Genomic DNA, 20,939 nt, shown 5'->3' with positions numbered 1-20,939 from the left:
GTAATTGCACACAGAACGGAATGCTTGTGATCTGCAGAGGATCGGAACAGCGTAGGCCAGAGAGAGAGGCTCTGTGCTGTTTGCTAGGAAACTTTTATTATCATTTTATTATATATTGTTTTATCACCTTACCACTGTGTGTGTTTTTTTACATCTCCTGTCCTTGTAACTCGGCACCATTGCAGAATGAGGGTTTTTCCTTCAGTGTGCCACTGAGATATAAATAAAGGTAAATGTAATACAGCCCGGTGTTGGTAGCACTGTGTGCTTTCCCCCCTGGGCTCTACTCTAACGAGCCAGACCGAGCTGGGCCAAAGAAGTCATCCCACACTCGTGAGTTCCCCCTTCTCTCTTCTCTCTTCCCACTTATGATGAATAACACCGTTCCTTTTCTTAATGGCTAGCCACACACTCAGAGCTCTCTAAAAAAACAATACTGTGCACCCCCCTCCCAAACGTGCCAGGACTGCCGATCATTAGAGACAAATGATGTTTTGTTTTTAAAAATAAATTTTTTTTTTTTTTTGCATTACAGAACACACAGATGCTCAGAAGGCCGTTAGGCTGAATTCACTCTGGAAAGGCTCAGTGTTTCAGGGAGCTAAAATAAGCACACTGGGAGGCAGTGCTCTCAGGGAAACACAAACAAGCGTCGGGTCAAACCTCCTCCATACTTCGCATTCTGAAAATAAAGAATGAGCCAAGTGGAAAAAAATAAATGAGGGGGGGGCAGATCGTTCACTCTCCTCAAAAAAGGAACGGTTCACATTAGTTTCCCTTTATTTTTTGGATAAGAAATTCTGAAATTTGTTTTTTTTTCTCCTCCTCACAACTTATTACACTCAGAAGCTCAAACGACCCTCAAGTTTCCCCCCTCTCTGATTGGTTCAGCTGCTCAAGGCATTCTGCTGATGGCGGACCCAGATGTACGAACTGGGGGCTGACAGCTACCGACTCAATCCATTCAGAAGCAGCTGGCATGGCTGACCGGGAGCATTTTCCAAGCTGACTGTCTGGTTACCCATCGTTGGCTCAGTACGCAGTGGATATCAGTATCCGCGTATCCTTCTATAAATCTGACCCTATATGAGAGCAGCCTAGATAAGGTCTTATCTGTGTTTATTTCTTCCCAATGGGAAGTTTTTTTTCATACCTCATTTTTTGCTTTTTTGGGGGGATTCAGGCTTGGTCTTTCCCAATTTTCCTGTTTGCAATTTTCCCTTCAAGCACCGCTGTGACAGTGTGTCTATAAAAAGCGTGGTGACACAAATAAAACTTTACTGAATTTAATCTTTGCTCGAGGGTGCTAGAGCACAAGAGCTATGCCCCCCACTACCACCATCGCCACCGCCACCGCCACCGCCGCTGCCATGAAGATTTGAACTCGACGAACCTTCTAATTCCCAAACCACCATGTTCCACAATCCATATTTACCAAAGAAGGAAACACACAAGTGAATTTCAGACGTGTTTGAGCAAGGAGGAAAAAAAACCAAACAATTCCAGTGACTGGTTAGGACAAGGGGCCTAGAAATTCTCCCTGCTTCTCTCAGCGACCGCCTGGCCAAACAGTCAGGGTGTGTGAGCGAAGCAAACACGGGCAGGCCAGCCCATAAAATCAGAGCTGGACCAGAAAGAATATTCCGGGCTTCCGAACTGCACCTGCAACCAAGGACCTTATAAGATGGCCGAAAATAAAAGTAATGACAAAAAATATAATGGAAAAAATAAACGTAGGCCTTTCACACGCAACCGACCTCAGAGTAGCAACACCACTGCTAGAGCTCTTGCCCACGTATAAAAAAACAGCCAATGAGACCAGACTGTTAGATACATCAAGTACATCTCAGCAAACAAGATCCAGAAAGTACATATGAAATCTATATGGCCCATTAGCTGTAGAACCTCAGAATTAATCAGTGATCCTGACCAATCAGCACCTTAGAAAAAAGGCACACAAAGAAACCACGAAGCCCTGAGCTCAAAATGGTTGGGCAAAGATTTAATGCACGAGGAGCCCCTGGTCCCCAAACAAGGGGTTAAGCGCAGGCACCTGCCCCCCACCCGACCAGCGCTGTCCCCAAACGCCTCCGACCCGGGGCAGTAAATCTGAGCCCGAGGTGCGGGAGCGCCCTTCTGCAGGTTTTACGGGGGTCATCGGCCGCTCCCCGATTCAATCGCCAGAAGCTCCGCCGGTATATTATTAAAGCGCGCCCCCGGAAATTGGGCCGACCCGCCCCCGCGCGAGGGGGCACCGACCCGGTCGGGCTCCCCGGGTGCCGTGAGCTTCCGAGCGCGAATAAACGGAGAGGAGATGCAGGTGGACCTACGAGATAACCGGGAGACGGCGGGAGGTCCCGGATAAGCACAGCCTCGCGCCGACCGCGGGACGGCGCCGACAAACTCCACACAATCACCACCGCAAATAACCGCGTGCTCGCCGCAGCAGAAATGCACCGAGCGGAGGTCACTCCAAGAGCCGCCGGGCACATAAATCACCCAACAGACAGGCAGAGGAGACGCCCCCACTGCTAAGACCTTTCCGCGTACCCTTACTTAGAAAACTGCCACCAAAACACATTTATCAAAACCGGATAAAGGATATTGGGCAAACACGCAAATTATATCGCCCTTTCAGATATTAGCCGTAGATACGCACATTTACATCGCTGTCAGACATATTTATCGTGACGCAAGCCCACATATTTGGAGTTCATGGCGGCGCATTCCATTTCCGTAAGGTTACAGAAGTCACTGTGGGAATAACGCAGACGCAGCCAAACATGGGGCCCTCACCGTGAACTCAGACGTCCCCCCATTACGCTGCAATTTACAACTGGCACGAGCCATTTAGCATTAATGACTAAAGTGGTTGTCCAGGCTGCATTAGTCACACAGTGCTAACACCAGACATGCTAATCTTACAGGAGCTGCTGGAAAGAAATTTTAAGAAGAAAAAAAACTTTGATGGAAGGAGTGTCGGCAGTAAGACGCCATTACATTTGGAGGCCTTGCAGCCAGGGTAAAGCACACATTCACTGGAGGGAAGAAAAAAAAGCTAACTTCCTGTCTTGGGCGTTCTCTCGTGTCCTCGCCCCAGCTGCAAAACAATGAGTAAGTGGGCAGGGCTGTGTCGGCCACTCTCGAACACCTCACGCTCGGCCAAGCCGAAAACCCTCAGCAACTGAAGAACGCAGCTGCGTGGGCACCGCTGGTACATTTTGGAATTCTGAAACCAGAGGGTGGCACCAATTCAGCAAAGCGGGAGAATCGCAGGTTCATGCCAGGTAATCTTAAAATCCCTCGACTGTAGAGGATTCTTCTTTCTTCCCGAATGCTGAAACGGACTCAACTTGGGATCGGAAAAGGAAAATCCCGGCCTTTACACTGAACACACGAGGCTTTCGAACACAAACTCGCATCTTGTGCACAACCGCAAACCACTCACCAGTCACACTTGCTTTGTTTCTACCCCACAGAAAATGTATTGCACAAACGATCATATTTCCATTCATCAGGACAGGTACGATGTGGAGCCACAGTTTTACACTGGAGGAATATAATCAATTTCATGAACCTTTGTATGACTGCACAATGGTCAAAGGAGAAACAATGAGTCCATCTTTGCCGTAAGACCTCTCCTTTTGTCCTGCTTGTCAGCCATTATAAGACTGAAAGACAGTGCAGACCCAGCAGAGGCTGCAGGCATTATTCCACAGTGTGTCATCTAACACATGTCCGAACCGATAAGGGCGTGCGTGTTCACACAAACAGAAGATCCTCCGTTTTACGCTCGTATTGACATTCTGCACTGCTCCTATAAACTGGTATCGACAGGCAACGATGCCATTCTGGTCCCTGTGTCAGGTAAGGTCTTAAGAGGCTGGACAGAACGCTGTTGTGAAACCGGAGGCTCGCTGTACTGAAGAGGGCAAACTGGACACAACGGTTTACACTGCAGGCAGTTAAGAGAGAGAGCTGAGGATCTAAAGGCCCAACCTGGCTCCATCCCCAGACCTCTGGCCCGCGAGAGACGACGTGCCAGTGTCTGTTACTCAGGCTAATGCCACTAATTTAGCAGAAAGGGGGAAACTGGAAAAATCTAACGCTTGAACAGCACAAAGTATTTCAAAAGGGGGAGGGGCCGGCACGCTGGCAACAGCATCATAAACTATCTCTGCATTGTCGAAAAACCCCACTTGCATGCATATTTTATCTCAGCTTGAAATAATGATGAAAATAGGGGAGGCGGTTTTTTTTCCCCCTGCAGACATTTTTCGGGGATCTGCCAGAGTTTGGACTCGGCTGCTGTCAGCTCGGTCCCATCAGTTTCACACAGCCAGGAATACGCCGGGTAATGAATACAGATGAGCGGGAGAGAGTGCCGGGGGCGGCAGTGTAGCACAATGGGTAAGGAGCTGGTCTTGTAGCCTAAAGGTCGCAGGTTCGATTCCCAGGCAGGACATACTGCCGTTGTACCCTCGAGCAAGGTACTTAACCTGCATTGCTTCAGTACATATCCAGCTGTATACATGGATGCAATGTAAAGTGCTATGTAAAAAGTTGCGTAAGTCGCTCTGGATAAGAGCGTCTGCTACATGTCTGTAACATAATGTAAGTAAGTCACAAGTTATACTCTCACTGTGTGACGGTAGTGCCAAAACAGGCCTTTAAAGTGACGGGACGCGGTTCAAACCAGCGTATTTACGACCAGACAGTACATGTGACCAGACGTGTATTTATTTTTATTTCCCCTTGAAAGACTGACGGACTGATGATCCATAATTCTTCTTCCGGGCGAATCGACGTTCAGCAATGCGTGCGCGCGAACGTCCTCGTGCCACCGTCCGAAATTCATCCTTCCACGGCTCGTTGTCAGCAAATCCCTTGGGTGGCTGTTCCTGTTTTGTGTGTTCGGTTCCCCTGGACGTACGCATAAATACTGATGTCAACAGCGGGTTTTGAAACTACGGCATCTGGCCACTCAGAAGAAGTGAAAGTAAAATAACCCCCGAGGCGTGACAAATTCACGATTCCCCGGTTCCTACACTTGATTTATTATTATTTTATTTGTCCCAGACTCGCCAACCATACAAAGTACAGTAAGTGGTTACAGTGGACCTAAGGCATTAATAATTCATTATTAACTGTAAGACATGCAGAGGGGAGGCACTACACTAATAGCTTATGATTAATTAATCTGGCACAAAAACATGAACTTGTTGGCAGAAATAATTAGGCGAGCTGCTTTAACAAGGTGACCGGCAATGACAAACACAACAAAAAATATGCCCCACTCAATATCTAACAGACCATTTCATGGTTAAGACTGCCAAGAATCTTCTTCAGAATCAATGTAGACTTGCTGATGAAGACTGCACTTCCAAACCCATCTGTACCAAGTTCCTGTGTTGTACACCCCCCGCCCCCCCAACCCCCCCAGCACCTCTACAGTTCAGCTGGTGGATTACGTAGCGAACATTTTAAAATGTGATGACACAATACAGAAAATCGCAAAATCCCAATGTATGAGATTTTGCAAATTGTTGGAACCAGACGGGAGTCCCAATGACTTTTCAAAGGGGGGGGGGGGGTCTATGGAATGAGGCGATAATCCATTCTGATTTGTTCTGACACGGTTTTATTTATAACACTGAACTATCAGCGCTAAGCTGACAAGCTTACTGATTTTAAAAAAACCTTCTGATTTAAAAAAAATCTGCTCCACCCCCCCCACACCCCCCGATTCTGCGTATCCCCCAGAACGGTACAGGAGGAAGTCGGAAGGATGTATTGGGCCCTTGAGTACTGGGGGAGCGTCCCTAATTGGGTGGAAAAAGTGTCACTCAAAAAAAAAAAAATTTTTTTTAACTGGGATAAAAATGGCTGTCTTACGTGTGGATCTTCACGAACACGTGTGGATCCTGCGGATGTTTTGAAGAGCGGTCCCGGGGGGGAGTCAGAGTCCCGGGGCGCAGAGGAGCCGCGACTGAGCGGAACTATATTTGGAGAGAGACGCAAACCGTGGCGTCGGAGGCCGCGTTCAGGAACGCTGCCCAGAAATAACAAACAAACAAACAAACTCGCAACGATCCGTTTCAGTGCAACCGACTGATTCCCCCAGCATTCACAGGGGGAGGGAAAAAAAACACGACGACAAAACCAGGACAACAGCTCGAGCCGCTGATTCAAATTCTCTCTTCTCCTCTGGCACTAAATAATGCACGACTGTAAAAGGCCGATCAGGAGAGAGATTCTGGCTCCTGCAGATCCCGCGAGGAAACTTAGGCACCAACAGCGAGGATAACAAGGGCCTTTCAAACACGCCTCAAAAAAAGAATTGTTTCTCGCGCAACAGGTGGCTATTTCGTTACCGTATCAAACGCGAATCCGTAACCCACGGCAACGCCCAGAGCAAGCGAATCGCGATCGCGGCATGCGCCCGAACCGCCAAGAAAGGCCGCATAAAAAAAAAAACCACACGAGCGGCTTCAATCTGGGGGCTATTCAATCTGCCGAGCATTCAATCAAAGGCACACAGCAACCAGGACCCAGGTCGTCATGAGTCACCCGCGCGTCTGACCGCGCGCTCGTTATTATGCGTGGCTCATGCGACAGGCATCCCGCCACGCGCCATCGCTGAACTCGCTGTCGTCCTCGAGGCAAGGGTCTGTCGCTCTCGTTTTTTGTCATTTCCCCCTGGCCCTGTGCAATCCCTGGGCAAAGCGAGGCCAGTGTCCAAACAGCCAGCACTGTCGTTACCTTTCCCTTCCAACATCCAGCAGCAAAAATCGTGCCACGGGCAAATCCTCTTTGAGCTCCAGACTTAAGGCATGTAAGGAGATTAAAGACGACAAAGCGATTTGAAATCGTAACAGTAATAATAATAACAATAACAATCAGAGAGGATGTGTGAGTGAATGGTGTGCGCGCCCTGCAATGGATTGGTGACTAGTCCAGGGTTTAGTCCTGCCTCTCGCCTAATGCATGCTGGGATAGGCTCCAGCACCCCCCTGTGACTCTGACCAGAAGTAAGCAGGTATAGATAACGAATGGATGGATGGATGGATCAGAGTGGAGTGAACACAGACCTACTGATTCCGTTGAAGGATCGTCATGCCCAGGCTAGCATTTTCCTGTTCTATCAGGATGGAAGGACAGGGCCACAGGCCTGGCTGCCTTCGACGCTCTGTAATGCTAGCGAGCGTAGCGTCTTTCACACGTCACGCGATTCGTCCGTACCCCTCTCGGCGAGAGCAGACCGTGACCGATTCGACATGAGCACACACAGAGCTGCTCGCGGCTGCTGCTACAGAGACAGAGGGAGGCTGGGAGGGAGAGCGGGAAAAATTAACCGGAAGAGGAACGCCGCCGCCTCAGGATCTCCAGCTTCAAAGGCGCGCCGGCCACTTCAGTTCACGCCAGAGTGCCTTTTACGGACGAGAGCCAGTACGTCAGAGCCCGGCGCACTTCTCTTTTTGAAGCACCTCACTTTCAAATAAATAAATAAATAATGAATAAAAAAAGAGTAATAAATAAACCGTGGCAGGTTTGCTGGAGGGGGAAAGGTCTCCTCCTTTCCTGCTATGAGCTGAACCACACCTCCCTCTCAACCCCCCCCAACCCTGGACAACCACCCTCACAGCCTGACACAGCTGTGCTCCAGCTCCGCCCCCCCCCCCGCCCCGCCCCACCCTTTCCTAACAACCAGCTCCACTGTGGCACGCCGGGCGGATTTCTGTTTTAAGTGATTCAGAGGCTGAGGCCCTCCTGCCAAAAAAACTGGGTGGAGGCAGTCAGGGTGGGGGGAGGCCAGAAGGAGCCAAATCCGTACCACATGTTCTCCAGGAAGACCTTCCTCTTCCTCGTTCTCCTCCTCCACGGCGGCGATCTGGTAAAGGGACCCCCACAGACCACACCCCCCAACTATACCCCCCCCCCCCCCCATTTCTGGCCCTTAGCGTACCCACAGAGAACATCAGACACGCTTGACCTCACGTTGCTGCGACCACAACGTCAAACTTCTGCCCAGTTTTCCAGAAACACTCTCTCAGTTTTTCTCTTTCTTTTTTTTTTCAGGCTCCAAACTTAGGAGGAGGCCGAGCTACTCTTCCCCCCCCCCCACCATGTTTAGAGAGCATGAGGCAGAGAGCACACCAGGGAAAAAACCGTAACAGACGGACCCCTTTGCCGCACACATAAACGCAAACGCAACGGAACGGCTGACAGTTGGGTCTTCAGCCGTGGTTCGGCCGAACTCTCGGCAACGGGCCCCTCCGCGCTCCCGACAGAAACTCCTCAGCGACCCAGACGTCTCTCCCAGAACCGAATAAATAAACAGCGGGTTTGACACAGCCCGGCTATGCCCTGCAGCGACTCATGCAATATTGAAACTGCAGTATCGCTGGAACTCGATCCATTTCAGACAGCGCGTGTACCGAACTGCCAAGATGCTGCTGGTGCTTCCAGTTTTATGCTTCCGCTAATGGGTTCATCTCAGCCCAGGCCCTTAAACATGGGGAATAACACAGGGGCACATTTTGACTAGTTTTTTTTTTTGCAGTTGTTGCAGATTTTTTAAATGGCGCCTGTTTTTTTAAATGTTTTTTTTATTTATTTGTTTTTCTTGTATTTTTAATGCCAGCCGGGTCTGTCAGCATCATCGTAACCCAGTTGTGGCGCAGTGACAGCAGGCAGGGATGGAATAAGGACGGGTGACCCGGCCTTTTGATCCAGCGGCATCATCCACTCATCGATACGGATAAACAACTCGGGGTGTTTGTTTTGCTGTCACATCATCTGTGGGTGAACCCGCTCCCCATACAAAACAAACATACACACACACACACACTCAAAACAAACCAAATGCATATGCCACACGCCACAGCACACACCACACACACGCACAGCACCACCACGCACGCATACCGCACACACACACACAAACAAACCAAACGCACACACACACACACACACACACAAACCAACCAAACACACAAACGCACGCACAAGTGCACACACACATTGCTGTGGATGGATGTGTATGTGGGGGTGGGGGGGGGGGAGAAGGGGTGTCACCCATCTACTTAAGTGAGTGGAAGAGCAGCTCGGCTCAGCCAAGCCCTGGTTTTGATTAAGGACTGCTGAGATTCAGGGCTCAGCCATGCAATGTGCAGCACGGACAACCACACAATGGCCGATAATCTCTATTCACTACGTGTGTGTGTGTGTGTATGTGCGTGTGTGTGTGCATATGTGTTTCTGTGTGTGTGTGTGTGTGTGTGCAAGGGCATATGTGCAGGCAATGGCTTCTGTGTGTGTGTGTGTGTGAGTGCACGTGTGTGTGTGTGTGCATATGTGTTTCTATGTGTGTGTGTGTGTGTGTGTGTGTGCATGTGTGTTTCTGTGTGTGTGTGTGTGTGTGTGTGTGTGGGTGCGTGTGTGTGTGTGTGTGTGGGTGCGCGTGTGTGTTAGCCATTACCCATGTCCACTGTGAAAGTCTTCAGCACCGCGGCACACGACGTGCGCTCCGTCTCATTACGAGCGTGCAGCATATGGCTAAAAATATTGTTTCGGGCTGCGTGATCGCATCCAGAATCCCACACAATGCACACGTGAGTCATCTCCCTCTGAGTCTCTTCTTCGCGAGGGCATTTGTGTTCTCAGGGTTGCCGGGGCAACGCAGCCCTACATTCTCCTCCCGGCGTACGTCTTATCCGTTCGGGGACGACGGTAAATTAACGTAATAAATTTGACACGTCACACGGACACAAAGCCACAGGTTGCAGGTTCAAACGTTATGAATAAAATTTAAAAAAAAACAGTGACGCTATTTTCCCATGGACCGATCCTCGGACCGAAAAAAGGGACAGAGCGTATCCAGCTTGCAGGTGTCGTCAGAACCGGGCTGGACCGGACTGGCTAAATTCGGCTATCTGTTTGACCTTTTGCCACACCGACGCGCTCCTACGCGGTCTCGCGAATGCCGCTACGCGCAAGCAGGCCGTGGGCAGGAGGGCCTGTGGAGAAAGGAGAATCCGGCATTTTGTTCTCCAGACTGCACCACAAGCAATGTGCTATTCATTTTTGTTGTTTGAAAAAAGAAAAACAACAGCGAGCTCTTCTCTGTCATCGTTTTGCAGGTCTTGTGCCTACCATCTACAATGATGGAACTGGATTCCATTACAGCGTTGCTTATCTCCAGCACTAAAGGTGGTTAAACATGCCGAGTGTAAGCCACTTAGCCTAAAAGCATCTGCTGAATATGTAAACTGAAAAGAAAAAAAAAAACTGAGAAAGACGGTTGGGAGAAAACCGTGCCTCCACTACCAATCACAGCATACAACCAGTGCTGTTAAGAGTGTTTTTTTTTCATTTTTTTTTCGTTTTTTTTACCCTCAGGAGAATCTCTCTGGCTTCGACGGCGGATTAAGTCCACGCAGTTCCCTCTCCATCAGGCCAGATGTCAGCTTTCATTGTGACATCACAGGCTAGAGCCCCCCGCCGCGGGTTAGCGCGGTGGAACAGCACTGGATCAGGCAGCTTTAGCGTCAGACCTTGCTAGCCTCGGGGCTAGCCGCAGCGGCGGACACGCAGGGCACAGCAGGCACCGCACAATGCCTTTTTTTTCCCAAGATGGCCGACGATCTGACGAAAAGTTCGGAAGAACACGTGTGCGTTTCCTCGAGCGAAGCTCCTGATCTGGCGTTCGTCCCGACAGAGAGCATCAAAGCAGCGGGAATGAGCGGTGAACTGGCACAGACGAGCTGAAACTGTGTTTTTATTTTATTTTGCCTTTGTTATTTTAGTTTATTATTTCTGCCCAGATCCCGTGAGGATGAAGGGAGAAGACCTTTTTTGTTTATTTGTTTTCGTGAGCTCTCTCTTTCTCCCCAAACAAATCGATAAAAACCGGTGAGAAACGAAGTTACCGCATCGCCCTGTGTCCAAGTCTTCTGCCCGCCCCAGGGGTGTGACAGAGAGATTTTACCATCTCACACTCCTGACTATTTGTGGTGAGAGGTCTCCTGAGTTGTGAAAATTTGAAATTAACTGCCACAAAGCTAACACTCTCAAAAAGGATGTGTTAATATCCAACACACTTTTTGTGTTACTACTTTTGTGTTACTTTCAATGCATGTTTTTGGTCAAACTTACTATTTCTGAGTCACAAACATACACTTGAGAGTATAGTTACCCTCTGCTTTCCTCCTGTCTCAATAATGTAGATAAATACATAAAAAGGGTTGACTGTTCACTCCCCTTTAAAAGAATGTGTGTGGAAAATCCCTCTCTGTGACTGGGACATTAAAGAAAAATGTGGCTACAAAGTCACCTGTGTTAATGAACAAATAAAAGGAGCATTTAACAGGAATTATTTAACCCTTTGAAGAGTGGGTTTTCTGGAATGGATTTTAAAAATTCTAAATCAGTGTTCTGAAACTCCATTGCTTTTCAGTTACCAGCAGTGGTTGTGATATCAGCATTAGAATGTCCAGTTAAGATCATCCTCACCTCACCTCTCATCTTACACCTTAAAGGGATGAAAGAAGTTACTGATTACACATCACATTCGATGAGACAGGAAGGAGTCCGTCAGACCCACGCAGCAATGAGAGACAGGCTACGTGCCTACTTTAATTCCCTCCCTCGTTTAATGAATTGTTTAATTATGGTACAGTGGCGTGGATGCACTGCAGGACAGGGAACACCAAGTGGGAAAGCATACCAAAAAGCCCCCAGCAGCAGCACAGGAACAGAGAAATGACCTAGATAAGGAACAAATCCTAAAACATAATGGGGGAGATGGGGGAGGGGTTGGCTAAGGGGAAGGGAGCTGGTGTGCATGTGCGAACCCATTCAACCTCGAAGAATGATGAAAATATATTTATGCCAATTTCAAATCTGAGAAATAACCTAACTTCTCAAATTAGATAAGAGAGAAAGAAATGAGATTGAAATCAGAACCGTTGTTGTACATAGTTTTTTTTGTTTGCAAGGATTAGGTATTTCTACAATGGAATATGTAAGTTAACAATTAACTGTGGAATCCATCAAAATGTGCACGCACCATTTAGCTGCAAATGAGACATACTGCACTGGGGCAAAGGAATCAGCCTCCTGATGCTTTTACATGCAATCTTTACAAGGTCAGGTGCTTTTTAAAGTCATACGGAAATCCAGCACATTCTCTTCTCCCTCTCTCTCTCTTCGTGCTAAAGAACGAAAATAGATCTGCACTCCAATCTCGAACCCATAGCTATTGTTTCAAATCTGGCAGCGTTCCTTCCAAACGTAATGACAAAACCAGCCTCGAGATTAGACGAAAGGAAAAACGATCATCAGATTAGGCGGCATTAATTGGGGCTGCATTTTTGTGTCTGTACGCAACATTACGCAAAACGTTTATGCAATTAGGCACAACGATCCAATTTGCATTTCACTGCAACATATGTTACATTTTCTACCCACAGCCCTAGCATTGATGAGCCAAAAAACGGCAAAGTATAAATGCTATTTAAATAGGCAATACAATATGATATTAACCAGTCCGGGTGTACCCAGGTCTGGAAATGGTAAGAACTACAGTGTGTCACAAAAATCTCCTCTAAACGGCAGTCTGTGGAAGATTATGTAAATGTATTATGACTATCCAAAATAGCCATAAGGGTTCCAGGGATAATCAGCATTCAGTTTACTCAAAACAGACCAAGAGGGGCTGTCTTTTCCAGTCCCTACTGGAACAGGGATTTAGGGCGGGAACTATGAGACACACATCCCGTTACAATCATCTCCTGTGTTACATCACGCTATTGAGAAATTTACGGGAATCGGTTATAAAACGCAAGCCTAAACAGCACAAATTGAGTTATAGGAACTCAAGTTTTGACTGGCGCATAGCTCACTGTTCTGGTGCGCTTATACGGCAAGCGGTTTTTGGCTGCATGTGCGACGTTTGTCCGTTCATCCAATAGCGGTGCGATTCAGAGGTTACTCATGTTCATCCTCAACATGATCGAAGTTAAGCGCTTAGAGATTTTCGATCACCTTAGCAATCACTGGACCCATAACACTGAGTGATAACAGCAGTTTAAACTCCGTGTTGAAAAAGAACGACCTACAATGCCTTTAACTGAATTCAAATTAAAAAATTAATAATACTCTAATAATACTGTCTCAGCTGAAGGGACGTTTTTTAAACAAACCAAATGGTGTTGATGGATAAACATAACGAGCCGTTTAAAGTTAATTGAAATCCTCTTTAATTTAAACAGGAACCCTTAACTGGAGCATCTCTCCGTGCTCTCTGAGTGAGGGAAATATTATGAATTTTGTACCTGCACTCACAAGGAGGCCTTTGCCACAGCAACAAATGATAATGGGAGATCATTGGATGAAAATTTTGATTAAAATCTTAAAGGTTATTACCACAATGTAATAAAACAGACACACATACACACACCCACACAGAATAAGTGCATTGAACCATGAATTAATCAAATCCTCCCACATTTGTGAGGGCGCCTTTATGTCAGATCAACCAACCCGACCCCTCCCCATCCCCAGTGGAATACCTCTTTATCAGTTACCCTAGAGAAACTTGGACCACAGCTACCTTAAGCCCCATAAAAACCCCATTAAGAATGAGAGCATCCCTCTGCTTCCTAAGCCTGATTTACTCACTTTGATACGCAACATTAGAAGTACATCAGGAAACCTGAATTATTTACAACGTATTAAAACCCTGGGCCATGAACATCGCCTCTGAATAATCGATGAATCGAGGAAGCGCACGCATGAACAAACCGACAAACTGCTCAAGTAGCAGGACAAGTAGCGCTGAGATGTGCCGCTGTCATTTTTGTCCCAGTTCACCCACCATACACCTGGATAAATCTGAAGCCGTGATAGGATCATCTCTGACAAATCTCTAACCGCCCTTTGCGGCTAGCCCTACCCTTCATAATTCATCGCCATAACAACCGCTATGCTTAGCTACCGGCCCACTGAGCCATCAATGGCTCCCAGGAAATAAAGCGCTTTCCCACTCAAAGGTGGGACATTAAACCAGATGGAAAATTGGATGCTTTGCCCCTGGCGATCTTTCTTCTATTTCTTTTCAAAAGGCTGAAATGGAGCTGTGCTGTTTTTTTTTTTTTTTTGGGTGAACAATTTGGATAACAGAAGAATAGGTGAGCACACGCGTCAATTGAAGCACTGCCTTCAGAATCAAATCATCTTGTTCCTCCTCGAGATGGGAGGAGAGGGTAGGCACCAAAATGAGCTCATGGGATACCCCAGTCATAATCGTGTCCTCTTTGCCACCGATCATAGCTATTGGCCGACTGCACACAACTTTGTCCTGGGCCTCAGAGGAACAATACATCTGAGATCTGTGTGAAGGAAAACACCTTCCAGGGTCTTCTTATGGTCAAACATAAGGCTTTACTCAAAGCAATGTAGATAGAGGGCGAAGGGAAAAGTGCCTACTTTAGATCAGACTAAATGAGACTAAAGCTTTAACTTCATGACGCTGACTATGCTAAAAACAACAGTTGTGAAAGATGAGTGTATTAAGCGTAACCGTATTAAAACCTCCATTCTCTTCGCCGCGGCCTTCTTGAAAAGTCGATTTTTCATAGTGTGAGCCAGGCAGCACTGACAGGCGTAAAACAGTACAGGGAGGGGGGGGAGGTGGGCTAAACAGACCTTCCCCGTGACAGAGCGTTTCAGAAGTAATTAGCCGGCTAGAACACTAGCTTGACAACACCGACCGCTAATACACTGACGGAGATAAATATTCATGGTGTCTCACTTTTCTCTTAACTTCCGATTACGAGCACATCAAGCCCACTTGATTACATTTCTCAATGCATTAAGTCTGTGGCTTTGGCTGACAGACCCGTGCTTATGCAGCAAGTGTTGATTAAAAGCAGGCTTGTCGGATGGCTTACTCATGCAATCGAACTCCGTAACCCACTGGATAAACACCTATAGTAGATAAAAAAAAAAAAAACTATAGTTATAATAAGCAAAAAAAGATGAAAAACTGTTCTGTCTCCTCCCTCTCATAGGATTTGAAAATGAAATGCTCCCATTATCTGATAATGTCAAGGAGAATTATTTTCTTAGGAGTTACTGTCAATGTTTCTTATTCACAGTAGGTAACCCAAAACCTTCTTCCCCCTGTAGATGTACAGAGCCAATCTCAGCCAACATGCGAGTATTACTTGGCAGCCTCATCTCCTCAGGACGTCTGTGGTACACGGTGTATAAACTGCCAGTAAATTGACTGTTAGGAAAGTCAGATATCGCGGCTTCAAATCCCAGGAACCTCGATAGCAAATCTCTTGAAAGATGTGACTGCAGACCGACGCAGAATATTTTCTAGTTCGCAAACGGAGAAGCGAGCGTACTTTCGGGGGTGAAGCCAATCGCTTTGCTGTGATTGGGTATTAACATGAATTTAACATGAATTCCCTCATGAATTTCAAAGGGAAAAGTGGAGTGACCTGGAGAAACCCCGTCACTATGGAGACAGATGGGGCACTGGGGGACCTCACATCTCCCCCTCCCCCGCCCCCACCCACCGACCACCGTCAGCTGCCTGTGGGCACTCAATGATCAGCACTTCGGATCCGACACAGCTCGCACCTGCTGTGTCTGAGGGTCTGACACAACCGCGGATCCAACACCTTCTCCTTCACATCTTTATTTCTCTCATTAGCTTCCAGGGATGAACTGTCACCAGAAGCAGAATCACTCTCAAAGTGGGTCTGCTGGTAGTCCTCTCAGGGTACGAAAAGCAAGCACAAGGACCGATCTCATCTTCGTTGAAGAAAAAAAAAAAAAAAAATGAGGGCAAATCCATTCATTATCAAACCGGGTGACTTCAAAGCACATCAATTCTACAAAAAGCCAAAAATAGATTTGATAGGCCGAGAAGGGAATGTAAATCTAAAGAAGTCTATTTTCAGCCATCTTCCCTGGTGACATACAGAAATAACATGACACAAGCGTAGTAGCAAGCTGACTTCAGAAGACACATGAACCGTATGGATGACGTGGGCCTTTCCAGACCAACATAACATTATTATTTTTAGCTCAAAGCTGTTATCTTTTATTAGTATGCTACAAACTGACACATAATATTTCCTTAACATGAAACTATTCAGCTGCTCAAACTGAAGAGATAATGATTTTAAATAGTTCTTTTTCCCCCAGACTTCAACTCCCTTTTAAATGAGTCTCTCTGTGGCTTTCTCTCTCTCCAGATCAGACTGTGCGCTCATGAGAGAGAGAGAGAGAGAGAGAGAGCAGAAACACACACGGGACGGCTCTAAAAAAGCAGAGACGTTTCGGTTTCCAGACACTTCTCTCATGCGAAGCTCTTCACAGAAGCCTCGCTGAGAATAGAGTCTTTTCTGGCAGCCACACCAAAAATAACACCGGTGCCATACCAATCACACCGAAATAACACCGGTGCCATACCAATATCATCCCCACGGGTTTGGCAGACAGGCTACAGCATCAAGTCTCCTCTCAACTGAGAACCTGAAAGGTCAAAAGTTCAGTGGGCAGTTTAAGACCATCGCCTGCAGCTTAAGACTGCGTTATTGCAGTCCCATATATTTTTAGAAGACACGTTTTACGATCATGAAAAACTCCCATACATTTTCAGAAGACGCGTTTTATAATTATGATAAAGTTGGATTCAGGGTTTAAACGAAGATGAAGAATTCTGGCAGAAGAAAAAAAAATCGTCGTAGGTATTTAGCTGCACGGGAACACACAGAAGGTGCAAGGTGCAAACGGAGATTACAGGTACAACTCCATTCAATGACCACAGCAAAGCAAAAGGAAAAATTAAAATTAATAGGTACGCAATATGCAAATATGCATTACAACAATCATTATTCAATGTGTGTGAGGTACATTGGCACCATGCATTTGCACACCTGAACAGTGCTCATTTCTATTTCAATATTTTTTTAATTTGATCAAAGGACCATCTTGCATTCTAACAATGGATATTCCTTTAAAAACTGCCAGTAACATCGGAGTGATTTCACTGGCATCCGAAGGGTTAAAGCATTTCACGCAATGGATTTGCACACTGTGGCATATTAAAAGTCACTCAATTCAAATGTGGCCAGTACGGCCGCCTATTTACATGTCACCAACGTGCGAGACCGACCTCGGCAGCCTGCTCCTGCAGCAGCTAATTGTCTGCGTTGTGGCAACACTTCCTCGCTTACGTTGCCTTACAAGGCCGATAATAGGTAGAGAAGATTAGATTAAAGCAGAGATGTGAGTATAAACAGAAGCGGATCAGCACGTGTTCTCTAGGCTGCTGTCCATGAACAGTCGGGCCGACTCTCTGTGGTGTGGAGTTTATCTCTTCATCTCACTCAGACAAGGAAACCGCACTTCATAACCTGGAATGTTCAGACGCCAGAATCCAAAAAGAAAACTGCATTTCCCAGTTAAATTGCCAACTACACCGTGTTTCCAGTAGCTTCCAACCGGCGTGAGATCTTCACAGAGCGCACGTGTGCACATGCAATATTTAGGTAAACCTTGTGGGTGAAAGCAAGGATTTAAATGACAAATTACAAATAAGCCAAACATCCACTGCTCTGGTCTAACCTGTACTGTAGGTAAACCGTCTGTAGATTGCAGTCACACTGATATTACAAAATGGCTTTCAACAGAAGTCACAGTCATGTAACACCTACCGTATACATTATACTAGGAAAATTAGTAATATTTCCTAGAAATATTACAGTACTACATGGATTTGACTGGCAGGAAAACGGATTTCATTGTCAATTTTCAGGAAAAACTTCCCAGTTTCAATATTTATGTCCACTCAGTCAAAAACTCAACCCCCCCGAAACAAGACATGAAAAGTATTTTAGAAATCGGTGAAACCTTCCCGTCTCAGTGTTTTTTCAGTTAACGTCCTGCTGCTGTGAAATCCGAGAGACACAGAAACGGTTACGTTCGCTGCCAAGGCGAGCGTTTTCAAAATCCTGTCAGGATAAGCTAGCCTGCTGATGTTGGTATTGGCAACGGATCCAGTTACACTGCCAGACCAGCACGGGCTAATTAGCCAAGGCTGGCAAGCCGAGACACGATAAGTCACAATGTACTACAGAATACGTCCACACAGGGAGCAAAGAATGATGGGATGCTTGTGCTGCAGAGACATATTTTCTTTAAGCGCCAAAAAATCTAGACTTGACGTACCGAGTTTAGCTCTAGCTCTTGTTTATTTCTGTTCTGTTTGTCAGAATGTGACCACCGTCAGGGGTCCCATCAGAACTGCAGACACGCAGACAGACGGCGGAGACCAGGATATGGGCTAGACTGCGTGCGCCCTGTGGCACAGGCAACTTTCATTATCGGCGTGCATGAGAAGGCAATCAAATGACCACTTTCTGTTCAGGACAAAATTAGGATAATGGACCCAGACCAGCGAAATCAATACAGGCTTAACCCTTTAGTTTCTGGTACAAAGAACAACCACGGAGTGAAAGGAATCACAGAAACCATAGGAGTAGCCTAAAAGTGGTACAAAGTGATTAGGTGGATTTCATAGATGCAATGTTATGTTTCTGTCCCCCTTGCCCCCCCCCCCCCATTTTTCTCCCCACTTTGGAATGGCCAATCATGCTCGTGCTGAAACGCTCGTTATAATCGCCGTTGCTGATTCGGGGGAGCGCAGACAAGCATGCGCTCTCCTCCGAAGCGAAGCGCGTGATGTCAGCAGCTGCTTCTCATCTCACCTCGGTTTGCTAGTCAGAGAACGCGCCGCTTCGCGCGCGGCTCGACAGACGAACACGCGGGCCGCCCAAACGACCAGCAGGAGTCGCCGGGGCACTAGGAGATGGCAGCCGACTAAGGCTCTCCCGTTCCTGTGCGACATTACAGCCAAATGCGTGTCACCCTGTAGGGGGCGCTGCCACGGCCCAGATTCCACACCAGACCATAGAGCTCATCCATACACTAGAACAGTACCTTCACCCACATTTTAGAAATCTCCAATTCTTTCCAGTGTAAATAATACACCGAATAAATATATAAAGAAATATTGCATATACATAAATAATATGAGCAACCAAGCCTGATTAATCAAATAAATGCACAGTTTGGTTCCCATGCATGCACACTCTCTGCAACCAGGCCACCCCTCACAGCGCAGTGCAGCTCCTGCCATCTGGATGTTTACACACCAGCATATTGCAAATCTCCGGAAAACACGAAACCCGGAGCGGGGGGGGGGGTGGCATGTGAACGCTCCCCACAGGCCGGAGGTGAGACTCAACGGAGACCCTACAGTTCAATACATGCTCAGGGAATTAACTAAACTGCAGATGAGAGCACTCTTACTTGACTACAAAATATGTAAGAAAAATGAGTGTTCACCTGCCCATGGGGTCAACAAACTGCTGACATCATTCCATTTGGGGACCGCTGAACACAGCCGCCTCGTGATTTCGGGGGTGAAAGGAAAGAATCGGGCCGCTGATTATTGCGTTGTCAAAATCGAGCATTCCTGGCCCTCTTTGCTGTATAGATGTTCCTCCTCTTGGGGTGTAAGGAAGCGCTACTCTACCACAGTGACTGAGAAGAGACAGACGGCCTAAGGGCCACGTGCGGCGCAGTTCGTAAATGAATATGGATCATCTCGAGTTAAATCTTTCAGAAATTCATGTAATCAGTGTGATTTTGTTAAGGTGTTATTCCTTTCCTTGTTTACATACACGGCAAAAAAAATATATAATATTAAATATTTTTACTTAATCAAAATCTTGACATTTTTTTTGAAAGCTCCATGTCATACTATTGCTGTTGATTATTCCAGCTGGCAAGCCACTAACACTGAATATGTATTAGTAAACGTCAATGCTGGACTTCAAAGAAGACCATCTTAACCAACAATTATTTAGTGACAGGTAAACACCAAGCTCTGCAACTAGAAATTCTGCTCGACCTATTCCAATACAGGCAGTATAACATTGATCGTTGTCGTGTTGAGCTTGCCTTGATGTAGAGTGCATTGCAAAATCAACACATCACACTACAAAGAGTTATAATCGTTAAACGTTTGCTTGTTCAGCCTTCAGGGTCCAGAAATGCAAATGTTCTTTGGCAAAATGCCAACAGAACGACGTCATGGTGTTCGCGTAAAAAAAGGTTGTGGCTGTTTTTCTTTCCATATTCCCTCTTTAGTGATACAACCTTGCTGACAAAGACGCCTTGCTCTCAAGATATAGCACTTTTTAGCCTAAGGCTCCTTTCTGTGTGACAATGACGATAAACAGTAACTAATGTATTGATCAAAAACTATGTTTACACTTACTGTGATGTATATTTATTTATCCCATAACTGCACTAGCCTACATTTTTTAGCAAGAAGAGGTTGCCAAACCCAGTGAAAGGCTACAACCAACAATGTGAAGCAGCGTTGTGTGGGAAATTACAACATTTAATATTGTTAAATCATTTTACAGTCCCCATACAGTGCAGAAACAGTGATCGAATTTCATCGTAATGGGGAAATGTTCGGAGATATTGCTGTTGTGCCGCTATTGTAGCCTAATGCAATAAAACACTTCCGTTTCGAGAGAATGATGACAGCTCGCCGGCTCTCATTCACAGTCGTAGCTCAAGGGCACAAAAGTTGCTATTAAGTTATGATGTCAATAAATTATGCAATTCATAACTGTAGGGGATCTGGTCGAGGGCAGTTCCACGAAGTGTGTTTTTCACTGAGCGGATGTAGCACACAGTTAAGTTGATTCCCCATTCAACTTTTTCCATTTTGAAATGCATCTGTCTTGCGTTTAATTCAATCGTAAATAAAATTGCCAAAAGAATAACGGTATGAACCGACAGTATATCAGAAATTAGACTACTCTACCAACATGTCC

At 46.4% G+C, this 20,939-nt stretch overlaps 1 protein-coding gene across 1 annotated transcript in view; it reads right to left on the bottom strand.

Annotated features, from left to right (window-relative positions):
* Positions 1 to 20,939, bottom strand: part of zdhhc8b (zinc finger DHHC-type palmitoyltransferase 8b) — an 86,404-nt gene that overhangs the window by 64,320 nt on the left and 1,145 nt on the right. The gene's annotated exons all lie outside the window — the stretch shown is intronic.

The sequence above is a fragment of the Anguilla rostrata genome, chromosome 10, assembly GCF_018555375.3.
Source record: "Anguilla rostrata isolate EN2019 chromosome 10, ASM1855537v3, whole genome shotgun sequence".
Lineage (NCBI taxonomy): Eukaryota > Metazoa > Chordata > Actinopteri > Anguilliformes > Anguillidae > Anguilla > Anguilla rostrata.
This window is presented reverse-complemented; position numbering and strand designations above follow the sequence as displayed.